The 13723-nt window shown below is 41.1% G+C and overlaps 1 protein-coding gene across 5 annotated transcripts in view; it reads right to left on the bottom strand.

Annotated features, from left to right (window-relative positions):
• Window positions 1-13723, bottom strand: part of syt1a (synaptotagmin Ia) — a 186926-nt gene that overhangs the window by 78742 nt on the left and 94461 nt on the right. The window contains exon 1 of one of the 5 annotated variants that reach the window (XM_079655404.1): window positions 1965-2206. The exons of the other annotated variants lie outside the window; for them this stretch is intronic. The gene's annotated coding sequence lies outside the window, so the exon portion shown is untranslated. Of the gene's footprint in view, window positions 1-1964; window positions 2207-13723 lie in introns of those variants that run through there. 5 annotated transcript variants of the gene reach the window in all.

The raw sequence follows: 13723 nt of genomic DNA, 5'->3' as shown, positions 1-13723 counted from the left end.
GGAGCTTCCTGCCCGCGCTTGGCAGGGAAACTGTACCGAGTGTGGATGGAGTGATCCGGTCACTTCTATGAAAGAAAAGCATGTGCATTTAGAAAATAAATGACAAAAGATACAACAGATATAAAGTCAAAAGTATAACTTTCCGCTCTTCCAATACACTTCAATCCTTCCCTTTCTCTTCTATAAGACATATGAGAGTTGTCATTATTCTCAAATGTCACCACCCCCTAATACCTAAACAAACAGCCACTGTAACACTGCAAGGTTGTGTGAAGGTCAACGTATTTCCTAGATTTAAATACAACTCGGGCAGCGTTTTAACTTGGTGATGGTACAGTACCGTAGAGCATGTGTCATTCAAGGCTTTCCATCCGTTGAAAAACACATTGTGTCAATGGAGACAGTTATTAACTATTGACGAAATGGGAAATCTCACAGCTGCGCACACACACACACACACACACACACACACACACACACACACACACACACACACACACACACACACACACACACACACACACACACACACACACACACACACACACACACACACACACACACACACACACACACACACACACACACACACACACACACACACACACACACACAGCAGTTGTTGAATCACATGACAAGGCCAGTGAGCAAACTGTGTAACAATAAAAGGATTTGTCCTTTAAGACAAATGAATGGATTATGCTTACGTAAATGACTTATTTTACACTCTCAATCTCATGGTAACAATATGAAAGGTGTATATTGTTCAGGTCCACTATGGGATGTAGAAAAACACTTCCAATGGAGCCTTGGAACTGGATGTGAATAGGATTCAATTAACCTTTTAGGAAAATAAAGGACTGGGAAGGTGGTGGAAAAATGAAGTCAAAATGGAACTGAAATCCAACTGAATTAGTTTTGCGTTTGAAAAGATTGAGCTTTCATAGCTGGTTCCAGCTCGAGACAATGGAATCAAATAGACAGGGGCTATTTGAAGCCCCACAATCCACCACCTCTTTCATGTTCCCAAATGAGAGAAGAAGAAAAAAGAAAAGGGCAAATGTTATTAGGTACAGAGAAGCTTTTGTTCTGTCTTCACTACTGTACGTCTGCGTGCATGAATGGGGAGAAAGAGATGGACTAGTTCATTTCGTCTGAATCTGGGATAATTACACTCCAGAGAGAGGGAGAGATAACAAATGACAAAGAGGACATGACAAACAGCGCAGTGATTCCATTACAGTCTAACTTCTTATTAAATGACAAAGAAAGCAAGCTCATGGATAGGAAGCCGTGCTATAGATACAACTGCTGAATACGGAATGTTTTCTCTCTGTTTTCACACACTTTACTGTTGCCATGCTGAGCCCGAGGAGAAGCTGATAATATGGAGCTCATGCCACGGATCCCATCAGCTGTGGAGCCTCGACCAGCCAGGACCCCTTCACAAAGGTGGACACGCACAAATTGGATTTCCCACAAACCAAAATTGCTACCAGTTTTCCACTACTGTACAAAACATGATCTTAGTCATCTCTATTAAGATGTTTAACCATCACAATATGAAGGAAAGGAACTGTTGCAAATGTGTGTCTTTTCACTCTCTCTCCAAATTTGATCTGATCTCTGAAATGTGAATTTCTTCCTCTCCACTAATTCCTGTCATTGTAAATCTGATATGCTCTGACATCTGCCATGCTGGATGAGCTGCAGTCAAAAACACACTACACCTCCTCTTCTTCCTCCTCCTGCTCCATAATGACTCTTCCTGTCACAATTACAGTACAGCTTCCTACGAGCCGTGTATGCTCACACACATGTGCACACACACAAAAGCAGCTCCATTTCAAGCACACATGACATTTCAAAGCAGCAACACTAACAAGAGCTCTCATGTGACTGTGTAACCATGTTATCATCACCACCAGAGTGCTATCCTCGTTTGTTGTTTGTTTGTCTCTTACCTGGCAGCACGCTGTCCTTCTTAACAATCCCCGGAAGGGGTTCACACAAGTTCTGCTTTCACTGAGGGAACTCGATGAGACACTTAAAGAAGAAACAAAAAGGCTTTTTAAAAAAAAAGCAGTGTCCTCCTTTTATTTTCTCACACACACACAACGGCTCAAGAAGTACTCGCGATCACACACTCGAACACCCAGTCAACAGCTCCGACAACGAGCTGCTTGCTGTTCCCTGCCTCTCTCTCTCTCTCTCTCTCTCTGTGTGACACTCGCCTCCTCTCTTCCCGCCCTCTTACTCCAGCCCCCTCCCCCAATTTCTCTCTTCCTCTATCTCCTCCTTGCTTGCCCTTCTTCTGTCAGACAAAATGCACACCTCCCCAATCTGTCATCTCACTATTTTCTGACATTTTCCTTCAACTCCCGCTCCATGAAAATAAATATCAAATGAAGTTGTTATAAGATGGGCATTCGCAAACTTACTTGTGTTTAGTGGAACATTTCAGACAGTATTCCCTCTTAGATAAGTCCATTGTGAACGCCTTATAACATCAGATGGTGTGATTGATGAATAAGTGTCATTTAAATCTTCCCCCCATCCTTCTGTCTCACTCCATCTATTCCTGTCTCTTCTCGGGTCCCGCTGGTGCATTTTATGCTGCTCACGTCCCTTTCTTCAGAAAGATAGTCAAGGGCATTCCCAGAGTAAGTGTATGCTAATGTGCTGCCTGGAGAAGCTGCATGGCGTCCCCTCAGACTCTTTGCCTGTCCAGATGTGGCTCCTTAGATGTCCCAGAGAGGGGGAAGCAGATGCAGAGGCAAAGGTGGAGAGGCAGCAAAAAAAACGGCCAAACGGTGGAGGCTGATGGACACTTAACTTGATGGAGGTTAGGTTATTTAATAGTGCTTTATTGGCATGACATGTAGACGTATTTTTTTTAATCAACTCCAATTGATCAGAGCATGTCTAATCAAGTGCTTGGTGTCTGCTTGTTTTGTCTACGGATTCATTATGAGGCAAGTGAACAGTAGCCTTTTTCTCCTCTACGATACATCTGTCTTCTACGCTAATTTGTGAGCTGCGAGAGAACAGGAAGTCTGCCGCAAAGTGTAACTCAGAGGGATACACAGCAGCGGGCGTGGACAGATGTTACATGTGCGTACCGAATGTACACACACACACACACACACACACACACACACACACACACACACACACACACACACACACACACACACACACACACACACACACACACACACACACACACACACTAACAGACATTTAGCTGGGCAGAGGCAAAGCAAACAGGCAGTCTGTGTTAATGATTAGCAACTAAGACCCTGCCTGCTCTCTTCTGCTCAGACAGCTCCTCTGTACAAAAGCCTTTCTTCACTGGCGCTGTGTGTGTGCTGTGTGTGCTGTGTGTGCTGTCACTGTGTGTTTGTCTGTGTGTTGTGTGACCACAGGGGGATCAATTGCTGAGTTAGGTGATGTGGCCAGTGCGGATGTGTGGCCAAGGAGTCTTACTGTTCGACCCTAATGAGGAGAGAAATAAGGGTGACCTTGCTGTGAAGACCAAGCCAGTTTGCTGTGGAGAATACTTCTTTTCTATTTAAAGAAAGTTTGCCAAATACACACTACCCCACTGCAGAGGCTATCCAGTATCACAGCTTTGGGGCTGAAAGTGGAACACCTCCAACACCTCTCAGCTTATCTCCCTTGCAAACGTAAACTGGCAGGAAGATGCATTATAGCATTAACCAAACACTGTCTCTGAGAAAGAGTGAACAGCTTAGGAAGTATGAATATGGAGTTGTTGTGTTCAGAGTAATGGCTTTCTAAACAGAAGAAATGAAGGCGGCTGTAAATCGCTAATGACTGAATTGTTTCTCGGGTTGCAGATGATAGCCCTCAGCGGACGTCACTGAGCTGTAAAGGTCCAGCACTTATCTGTGTATGTTAACACAGCATTCATAAATAACCAAGAGAATAAGATTGTAAAATGTCCCTTTGCTGCTAGGAGGGAATCATTCGGTAATAAAACAGAAACCTTGAGAGTGTTGGCGCACACTGCACTAGAACCCATTTTATTCTCAGTCTTTTTGTATATCTCGTATCTTGGGTTTTGCCGTTTAGTTTAATAAAAAGAGCCGTTTTGTTTTGCTAGAATTTGTGCCTGAATTATTTAGAAAGAAAACTCTAATGTCATCAATACAAAAAGGTGTCAGAAAATGGCGGTGCTGTTTGACACATGAAAATGTTGACTTTATTAACCATTGATCAAATAAATAAACTATTACACTGTCAAAATGACGAGAAATATGTTTTATAATGCTGCATGAGCACTTAATGTTTAAAAAAAAAACTTTTTCCACCCAGGAGAAGTCAACACTTTTTAAGCCGTGTGAAAAAACTCTCATGCCCTTTCAATAGAAATGGACATGGCATATGAACAGAGAATGTAACAAAAGCAAATCTTTCATATGTGGAGCCTGTCAGTGGGGAAGCCGGATGGAACATAAAGGAAATACGGGGAGAGGGATCAACGGGCGGAAAAGAGGAATGAATAGGGTGGGCTGGCATTTAGAGGAAAAAGGCGGTGAAGTAAAGGGGGGGAACAAAAAGGACAATTTCCAAAATGTCAGGAGCATTTGAATTGCCACCTGCAAATAACTGTACTTATTCAACCACTAAGAGAGGGGTTATATAACAGGAAGTAGCAATTGTAACTCATCTCTGCAACTACTCAACTCTTGACTTTGCATTAAATAAACTCATATTATTTAATCTAAATGGTATAACATGTGGAGCACAATGCGAATCAATGACGTCCGTTGTCATTTTCATTTCTCAATACCAAAGAGTTGTGAGTGTATCTTTATATGTGTTCAACACAGTAAATGTATGCAAAGGAACAAGCGATATTTCCTGAAAGAATTGCCCATCATGCCTGAAAAACAAGGTCCATGGGTGGACAGTTACGAATGTTTGGTGCATCTGGTATGGACTTATCTTGTTTTATTCTCCTTAAAAGTAGATAAAGAGAAAAGAAAAAGGGAACATTTAAGAAAATGTTGCTCCATGACGACCATTGAGTTTATTCGAACTCTTTAAGTTAAGGGCTAGCAAAGGTTATCGAGGTGTAGATTTTAAACTGAGGCGAAAGGGGACCCATTGATACTGAATAAGAAAAAATCCTTTCAAGTCAATCATTTCTGCTGTATCCAATTAAAGTTTTTTTTTTACTTTCATTTGCGAGCCTCTCTTGACCACCACTACTTATGGGTGGAGAAAAAAACCGTCTGTTTCAAGTATTTGACAAAGTGTAACTCAAATGCTCATGTATCAAATGCCTTAATGTCATTTGATGTGTGTGTGTGTGTGTGTGTGTGTGTGTGTGTGTGTGTGTGTGTGTGTGTGTGTGTGTGTGTGTGTGTGTGTGTTTACATGTGAAACCAATATGTACCACGAGAATACCGAACACACTTTCACCAATCAATCTGCACACTTGGCTGTGATTTACAAAATGACTATCCCTTGTCTAACTTCGTATCACTCTTTGCATATATGTTTAATATATATTCATTTCATGTATAGATTTGGCCCACCAAGCATACTGTATCATCCAGAGCTCATTTCTTTCCCCGACAGAGAAATGCACTACCAACTGTAGGAGAGTAGCCCTATTTACAGCCGATGCTCTTGTTGAATCTCTTGCTCTCTCCCTCTCCTGCAGGCAGGATGCTGCCATGAATCACTTACAGCTTTATCGGTGGTTAAGTGGCTGTTCAAATATGGAGCTATTCAGAGAACTCTTTTCAATACACACAGGTGCTCCTTTCACCACCACCCGGTTCCTCTCAATGACCAGCATGCTGCACATACTGTACATGCACACACAGACATCCAGTACACAACACCTGCTGGGGTCACGAACACTTGCCAACCCCATTGATGTCACACAGATGTTGGGCTGGCATCTGAGGGTACAAAGGGGGCAGAGGAAAAATACATTATTGTGGTGTGCATTTGATGTCATGGAATATTTTGCTGGTCCATCATTGGATCTTGTTATTGGAAAACACATTTCAACTGAATCATTTGGTTGTTTCTTGCATTAAACAGGATGTGAATATCTCTGGAGACTCATTTAAAAAGAAACTCAACAAGTGTTTTTGTAATAACCTGCCACCTATTGATACATTATTAGAAAATATTGATTAGTGTGTCCCCAAATGAATATTCACCCTGTAGTGAAATGAATACGTGGTCGCTGGAAGGTCTTAAATGTACACACAATGTACAGTGTGTATCTTTACAAAGCATGCGACACACATGCACAACAAGGCTTCATAAGCTGACTTCATTATTGTTAATTACTTTCAACTTAACATAAACCCAGCAGAGGCTATGCTGATAACTCCAGTTGTTTACTGTTCTCATCATCCTTTATCTCCTCCTCCTCTTCTCACTCAGAGGTCACGTCTCATTCGTTGCAGCCGTGATAATTACGACATTCTGATGGAGAGACGAGTGGCCTTTTTGACCTGAGAGTCCCCTTGAGTCCCACACGTGAGGTGGAGAGAGCAACGTGAGAAGAATTCATTGGGACTGATGACTGGAGCCCTCTGTAGTGAAGGAGAAACACACAGTACAGTATGCAGAGTACACATCTTAACACAGATCCAGACTCTACGGAGCATATTTGTGCTGACAGGAACAGCGTTTGTGTTTTTTGGAGGGTCCCTTCGTGGGACGGGATCAGGAAGTCAGCACTGCCTGTTAGAGCCCCGGGCCGAGTGTGTGTAGGGGACTCAGGGGGAGATTAGTGGGGATTTAGTGAGCAGTAATTACCCTTGCTCGTAGAGGGTCTGGTAATTAAATTACCTTAGCAACCCTGTTACTGGCCAGACACACAGAGCTCAGAGGTCGGAGAGAGAAATATCAGAATTTGCAGAAAGTGTTTGTCATCAGAAAGCCTCACCTTTTGTGTGGTTATCCTCACAGCTTTAGCATATAAATTGAAATCCTAAGAAGGTATCACATGCATAATGCAACGTATGTATTTCTTAAGTCACCCACCATCGTCATAAAACATACCTCGTGCAATTCTTATCGCACATTATGGAAAACGCCATGCCAGTGTGAGGGCTTAAGGTACAGTATCTTGTTAACCCTATCACAGCAGTATAATGACAGCACTGCAGAGATCAAGCTGCGTGCTTTATGGTTCAATGCGTGACAGAAATGAGCTTTTCTGAAGAGGAACTTCCATCAGGCATCAATCATACCGCTAACTTACCATTTCTTTTATGGATGGAAGTTGTGCCTCGGAGTAGGTTTGTGGTTAAGTGAGAAATGAGCTGAGGTTAAAGACCAGTGGATTTGGAGAGAGGAAAGTGAGACACAGAGAGAGAGAGAGAGAGAGAGAGAGAGAGAGAGAGAGAGAGAGAGAGAGAGAGAGAGAGACACACACACAGAGAGAGACACAAAGAGAGAGAGAAAGAGAGAGAGAGAGAGAGAGAGAGAGAGAGAGAGATGTGGGAGTAGCAGCACTCCCACACGGGGAGGGAAGGCATGATCCACCATTGGATATCACTCGCTCCTCCAAACTGACATACACAGTAAACACGCCAACAGCAACTCACACGCAGAAATGTAATCTCACATCCACTGCACATCTAAATAACGACATCACGAAAAGCAATGACCAGCATGATAATGCAAATCATCCATTAAAATAACCATAACGCTAATAAGGAGGGAGAATAGGGAGCGTGCAGTCAATTAATTACCTTTAATTGTAGAGAAATGGAAGCAAATTAATCACAACTCTAGCTATTAATGCACTTCAGTGAGGTAACCATCCCTGGTTAATATGGGAGGTACTAATTGCATCCTGCAAACCTTGAGTTTGTTACTTTAAATTCATTTATTGCTCAACCTTGCGCTGTGTGACAGTCACCCACCATTAACATGCAGCAGTCGAGTAGCAGTCGAGTACATTCATGAGCTGCAAAAGGAAGATAACATCCCAAACCTTCCTACATCCTGCACAAGCAGCCGTGCAAACACAAATGCACACTGACATGTGACATCGTACTCACCTACACACTCAACAAATAGCATCCCCCGCTGACACAGACCTACATTATTAGCAAGTGATACTAGCCTGATTATTAACCAGTAATGTGATTAATTTACTGTCATTTCTACACAATTAGAGGTCATTAATTTAATTCTCCCTCTTTTAATTTCCTTTGATTCATTCAAGCTTTATAATAAAGGCCTCTCTTATCTGAACTCAGTTGTTTTTAGGAACTCTTTGCAGTTAACTAAATGAGTGATACTACTCTACTGCCAAGTGAAGGCAACACATCATAGAGTCTCAAGTTACCCAGGTTTAACGCTTCTGGTAGTTCCTCTTGGAAATAAATGTTTTGCTATTGGTAGTGATGACCGTGGGGTAGAGTTTATTCTCTGGCATAAGACAAATGAAAGTAGCCAATCCTCCCATTTGAAAAGATATTGGCTTTTTTTTACATATCACTTCTTTGATAGGTCACTTTGAGTGTTCTTCAGTATTGCAATAGTATACATTTCAAAACTGCTCCACCAAATGAAAATCTGCTCAAAAATGGGCCAACCCTTCGAGAGACTCTATTAATCAACTATACCATAATAATATATTTTCATTGTCTTTGAGCTCAAAATATGAATTGTAAACATCAAATTGGAGATACAGAGTTCCACAATTAAATAAAGTTAGACTTAATCTCATGTTGTGCACCGGTAATCCTAAAATGAAATATGAAGTTCATTCCTAGATCAAATGTCATTAAAGTGTCTCGAAAATGTTTTGAGTTTTATGTTAAATGTCTTGTTTCTTGTCTTATTTGTCCTTAGTTGCAAATGGAACTGCTGTGATTCAAGAAAATATCAGAGTTGATCTGACAACATACACTGAACAAAAATATAAATGCAACACTTTTGTTTTTGTTCCCATTTTTCATGAGATGAACTCAAAGATCTAAAACATTTCTCTATATACACAAAATAACCATTTCTCTCAAATATTGTTCACAAATCTGAAAAAATCTGTGATAGTGAGCACTTCTCCTTTGCCGAGATAATCCATCCCACCTCACAGGTGTGGCATATCAAGATGCTGATTAGACAGCATGATTATTGCACAGGTGTGCCTTAGGGTGGCCACAATAAAAAGCCACTCTGAAACGTGCAGTTTTGCTTTATTTTGGGGGGTCTGGGGGGGTCCGAAAACCAGTCAGTATCTGGTGTGACCACCATTTGCCTCACGCAGTGCAACACATCTCCTTCGCATAGAGTTGATCAGGTTGTTGATTGTGGCCTGTGGAATGTTGGTCCACTCCTCTTCAATGGCTGTGCAGAGTTGCTGGATATTGGCAGGAACTGGAACACGCTGTCGTATACGACGATCCAGAGCATCCCAAACATGCTCAATGGGTGACATGTTAGGGTTAGGGTTAGGGTTTAAGCCTAACCCTAACCCTAACTGTGTGCTGTCTAATCAGCATCTTGATATGCCACACCTGTGAGGTGGGATGGATTATCTCGGCAAAGGAGAAGTGCTCACTATCACAGATCTTTTCAGATTTGTGAACAATATTTGAGAGAAATTGTTATTTTTAGGGCCGGGACTTTAACGCGTTAATTAAGATGAATTAATTACACAAAAATTAACGCGTTAAAAAAATTAACGCATTTTAATCGCACTTGTTTTTGCACCGCGGAACGTTTCTCACTGGATGAGTTTCAGGGGTACCGATTATACTGGAGCACCAACTAACGTTCATGACTTCAAACAACAACACAACACAACAACCACAGTGAACAATAGTCAAACGTGAACGAAGAAGCTGATGAGACCGCTTTGGTTGGCCCCGTGGATGGGACATTTTGTTTTAAAAAACGGACGGATGGAAGCATCGATAAGAGCACGGTTGTTTGCAAATTATGCAAAAAGGAATTTGCATATCACCGCAGCACATCAAGCCTCAAGTATCACCTCAATGCAAAACATATAGCAGCCAGCGTGGAAGCTAGCGTGGACGTTAGCTCGACTCGGAGTACAAGGACCCACACCCAATTCGCGTTGATCAAACAGTGGCCTATGCAACAGAGAGATTTTACTTTTCATCAGGATATTGGAAGAATAGGAGGGATTGAGGTCAATCACTGGCACTTTTTTATTTTATTTTAAATGGTACACTTTATGTTGAACTATTTATTACGTTGTTGGTGCAACTGGCACTTTATGTTGAACTGTTTATTGTTTTGGCCAAGGTTATTGAGAGAGTTGGACTGAAATTGATTAGATTTTTTAAATCAACTGTTGGTAAATTAACAAAGTCTGTTATGGCCTCTGAAGCAACAGAGAGATGTTTCCTAATAGTCAGGGTTTCCAATGTTCTGAATGTACTTGAAAGTATTGTGTTTTACTTAAAAAACAAAGTGTTATAGTTTACAGAAGGTCTACCTACCTATAGGCTACCTGAATCTCTGAAATGTACTATATTCCTAAATATGCTATTGCTAGACTTTATGGCAAATATTGCACTTTTCTATTGGTCTTTGTTAAGTACCACCTTGAAAAAAATAAACAATGTTTTGATCCTTAAGCTTATGTATTCAGTCATTATTCAATGGTATACTAAAATACATGTGAAAAAAATTGCTTCTTACTGTTCTCAGGTCAAATATTTATATGTGATTAAAAATGCGATTAATTGCGATTAATTAATTACAAAGCCTGTAATTAATTAGATTAATTTTTTTAATCGAGTCCCGGCCCTAGTTATTTTGTGTATATAGAAAAAGTTTTAGATCTTTGAGTTCATCTCATGAAAAATGGGAGCAAAAAAAAAAGTGTTGCATTTATATTTTTGTTCAGTGTAGTATTACCTTATTATATTGTATTAAATCTCATTTCTTTTAAAAATGAGTACTGACAGGTCATTTTCTGTCTGCGTGCTAATGAAGTAAGTCTAGTTAGACGTGTATATTTCTGTGCCAAACATAGAATACAGAACATGGCAGCCCACTTGCTCATTAGGCAGAATTGACTCTGTCTGTCTGTCTACCACCTGTGTTTGGGGGGGGAAGGCGGACAGCCATATGTTTCTTATGGGGAATGATTGATGCCTTTATTGTACACTAGGTGTTTAAAATGTCAGCCATGCCGGGGTTGTCCTTTTATTTTTGTTGTCTCTTTTCAGTTGTTTTCATCATCTTTTCTGCGCTAACTGGAGGGAAGCGGGTGGATTGGCAGCTCTCCAGAAGCCAGTCGATCAGCAGACGTGTATCACATAACATTGCGATTACCTTCCACTGCAGCCCACTGGAACATGTAGAGGATATGAGGAGCTGCTGCCAGATATCTGCTATGGCACCTGACGGCTGCGATGCTATCAACCCGGCAGAATTAGGCCGCCTCACAGAACAATAATTACAACAAGAGATCTTAATCTTAACCGTGAGAATGAAAGCAAAGAAGGGTGGGGTGGGGTGAATCTATGTACGGGAACATTTCCCAGTCACAAACGCTGTCTGATGTCACAACCCCCTAAAGAGAGTCACCTTGAGAGTGCCCTTCATGGCCCTCCCATCACTACACTGCTTACTCCTAAAAAAACAGATCTCAAGACACTTGATTCCTTCTTTCATGAGGACACAAAACAATTTTTTAAGACTGTTATTATTCAAGGACCTGATCAAAATCCTGATTTACCAGACACAGAAACGGAGTTACAACATAAAATTACAGAAGTAGTAACCACACCAAAAACCAAAATCAAGCTATAATTGCAACTTTACTTAAAAAAGGCAATAGTATATACATGTGCATTTGTAAACAAAATAATCCATTGAAAATAAGTTATTCAAAATATGTATATTATTGTATATTTGAGTGTTGTAAAGAATAAGGTGATTCAGATTTTTATTATGATTATTATTATTTTTTAAATACAATACGGCATTTGGTATTGGATTATACTTGAGACGTTTCAATTGCACACCTTACAGTATGTGATTAATACCACAGATCGTTTTTACAAGTATCACAAGTCGATGGACATCCCCAGGAAAAAAATGCTATTTGATGGAAGCTGAAGCCTGTAGAAAGCCATTGGAAAAGACGGGGTTAGAGGGTGACTTTAGTCAGTGTCATGGAGTAAGACAGACACTAAGCAGACTCTTTATTCTCTGTTTGTAAGCTTCAAACCCACGTTTATTCTCTGGCTAAACTAACAAGACTGCAGGCAGAGAGTGAGGAACCCTGGGACTCTTAGTTTAACCTCGCCTGCCCTGGTGAACTGCATTGTTTAAGCAAGGAAATTGGGGACTACAGAAGGAGGAAGAAGAAATACACTTCTCCCAGTCCATCTGAGCTGCGAGCGTCTCACTTTTTCCCCTTCCTCTGTCTCTCCGTGGATAGCACTTTCCCACTTTGGATATGTCACAGACAATAAGGATGAAAAATTGGACCGTTCTCTGGGTCCCCAGTCAGCTCCGTCCTCCACCTTCACAGGCCTGGAGGAGGCTGAGCTCCACGCTCACAAAATAAAACAGGATTTAACAAGGCCAGAATCACTCACACCGCCTCAGTAAATGGCCACTGAAGCCTGCCTGAACCGGCACTAGCGCTACATACAGACTTTAACATTGAAGTTTGGAGTGAGGGGATGGAGTTTGACATCTAAGGTTTGATACCTGGACAAAGTACAAATGAAACAACCATGTGATATCAAACCCCATATGCCTGAGTCAACATGAATACAGTCTCTGCTTGGCTACACTGGAAAATGCGAGCAGAAACTGTGCCCTCGTGTTTACATACTTACATGTCAACACACAAAGATTTGCACCTGAGAACAGCAATTTACAGCTCTGTAATTACTCTGCATTACTACTACTACAATATATTACATTTGATAGCACAGGCATGATAAATGGCATTTAAGTCATTCAGGGTGACAAATGCAATCTTTCTTATTCTATAGTGGTCTGTATTTCTACATATAGGTAATTTCTATAATTATGTGTTGTAGGACTTTGTGATAGACGAAATAATGAAATGCTGAGAAAGTTTGTGATTTCCTTCGTGCTACTCACAAATCTCTCACTAAAACAACCAATTGGCCATTACAGCAGGAGACAAAGAGGACAGTTGGTTCCAAGTACACAACGTACACGTGACTTTAACACATCTCCATATCAATATTAATGTGGGCCTGTGCCGTTTGGAGACAACAAAGCCCCAAGTCTTCCTTTGTGCTTAGTATTCAGCATGAGAAACAGTAGCCATCAGAGTCCCAGACGCCAAATGATTCATCTTTTTTTGTATCCTGATAACACGGCTTGTACTATGACAGGTGGATGTATTGTACGGTAATTGTATTTCCCTCTGAGATGAGGTAAAATTCGATAAGATATTATTCAACCGAAATGCATTAAACACTCTTTGACAGAGCATTAGTCCACAGAGAAGCAGCAGCAGCAGCAGCAGCAGCATTGTCCTTTAGGGTTAAAGTAGACTTGCTCATTTGTATTCATATATTCACAGCGTCAGCCTCTTTCTGGGTTTACTGTAAACTCTGCGTTTGGGCTGAGGATGTTCCAGTCAAGTAAGCTTTAATCAAAGTAGCTAAATAAGCAATTAAGAAGGTTCAGTAACTCCACGCAGAGAAAATAACTTTTCCCACACGTGCCGTTGCATTTT

This window comes from Notothenia rossii (assembly GCF_949606895.1).
Source record: "Notothenia rossii genome assembly, chromosome: 10".
Classification (NCBI taxonomy): domain Eukaryota; kingdom Metazoa; phylum Chordata; class Actinopteri; order Perciformes; family Nototheniidae; genus Notothenia; species Notothenia rossii.
This window is presented reverse-complemented; position numbering and strand designations above follow the sequence as displayed.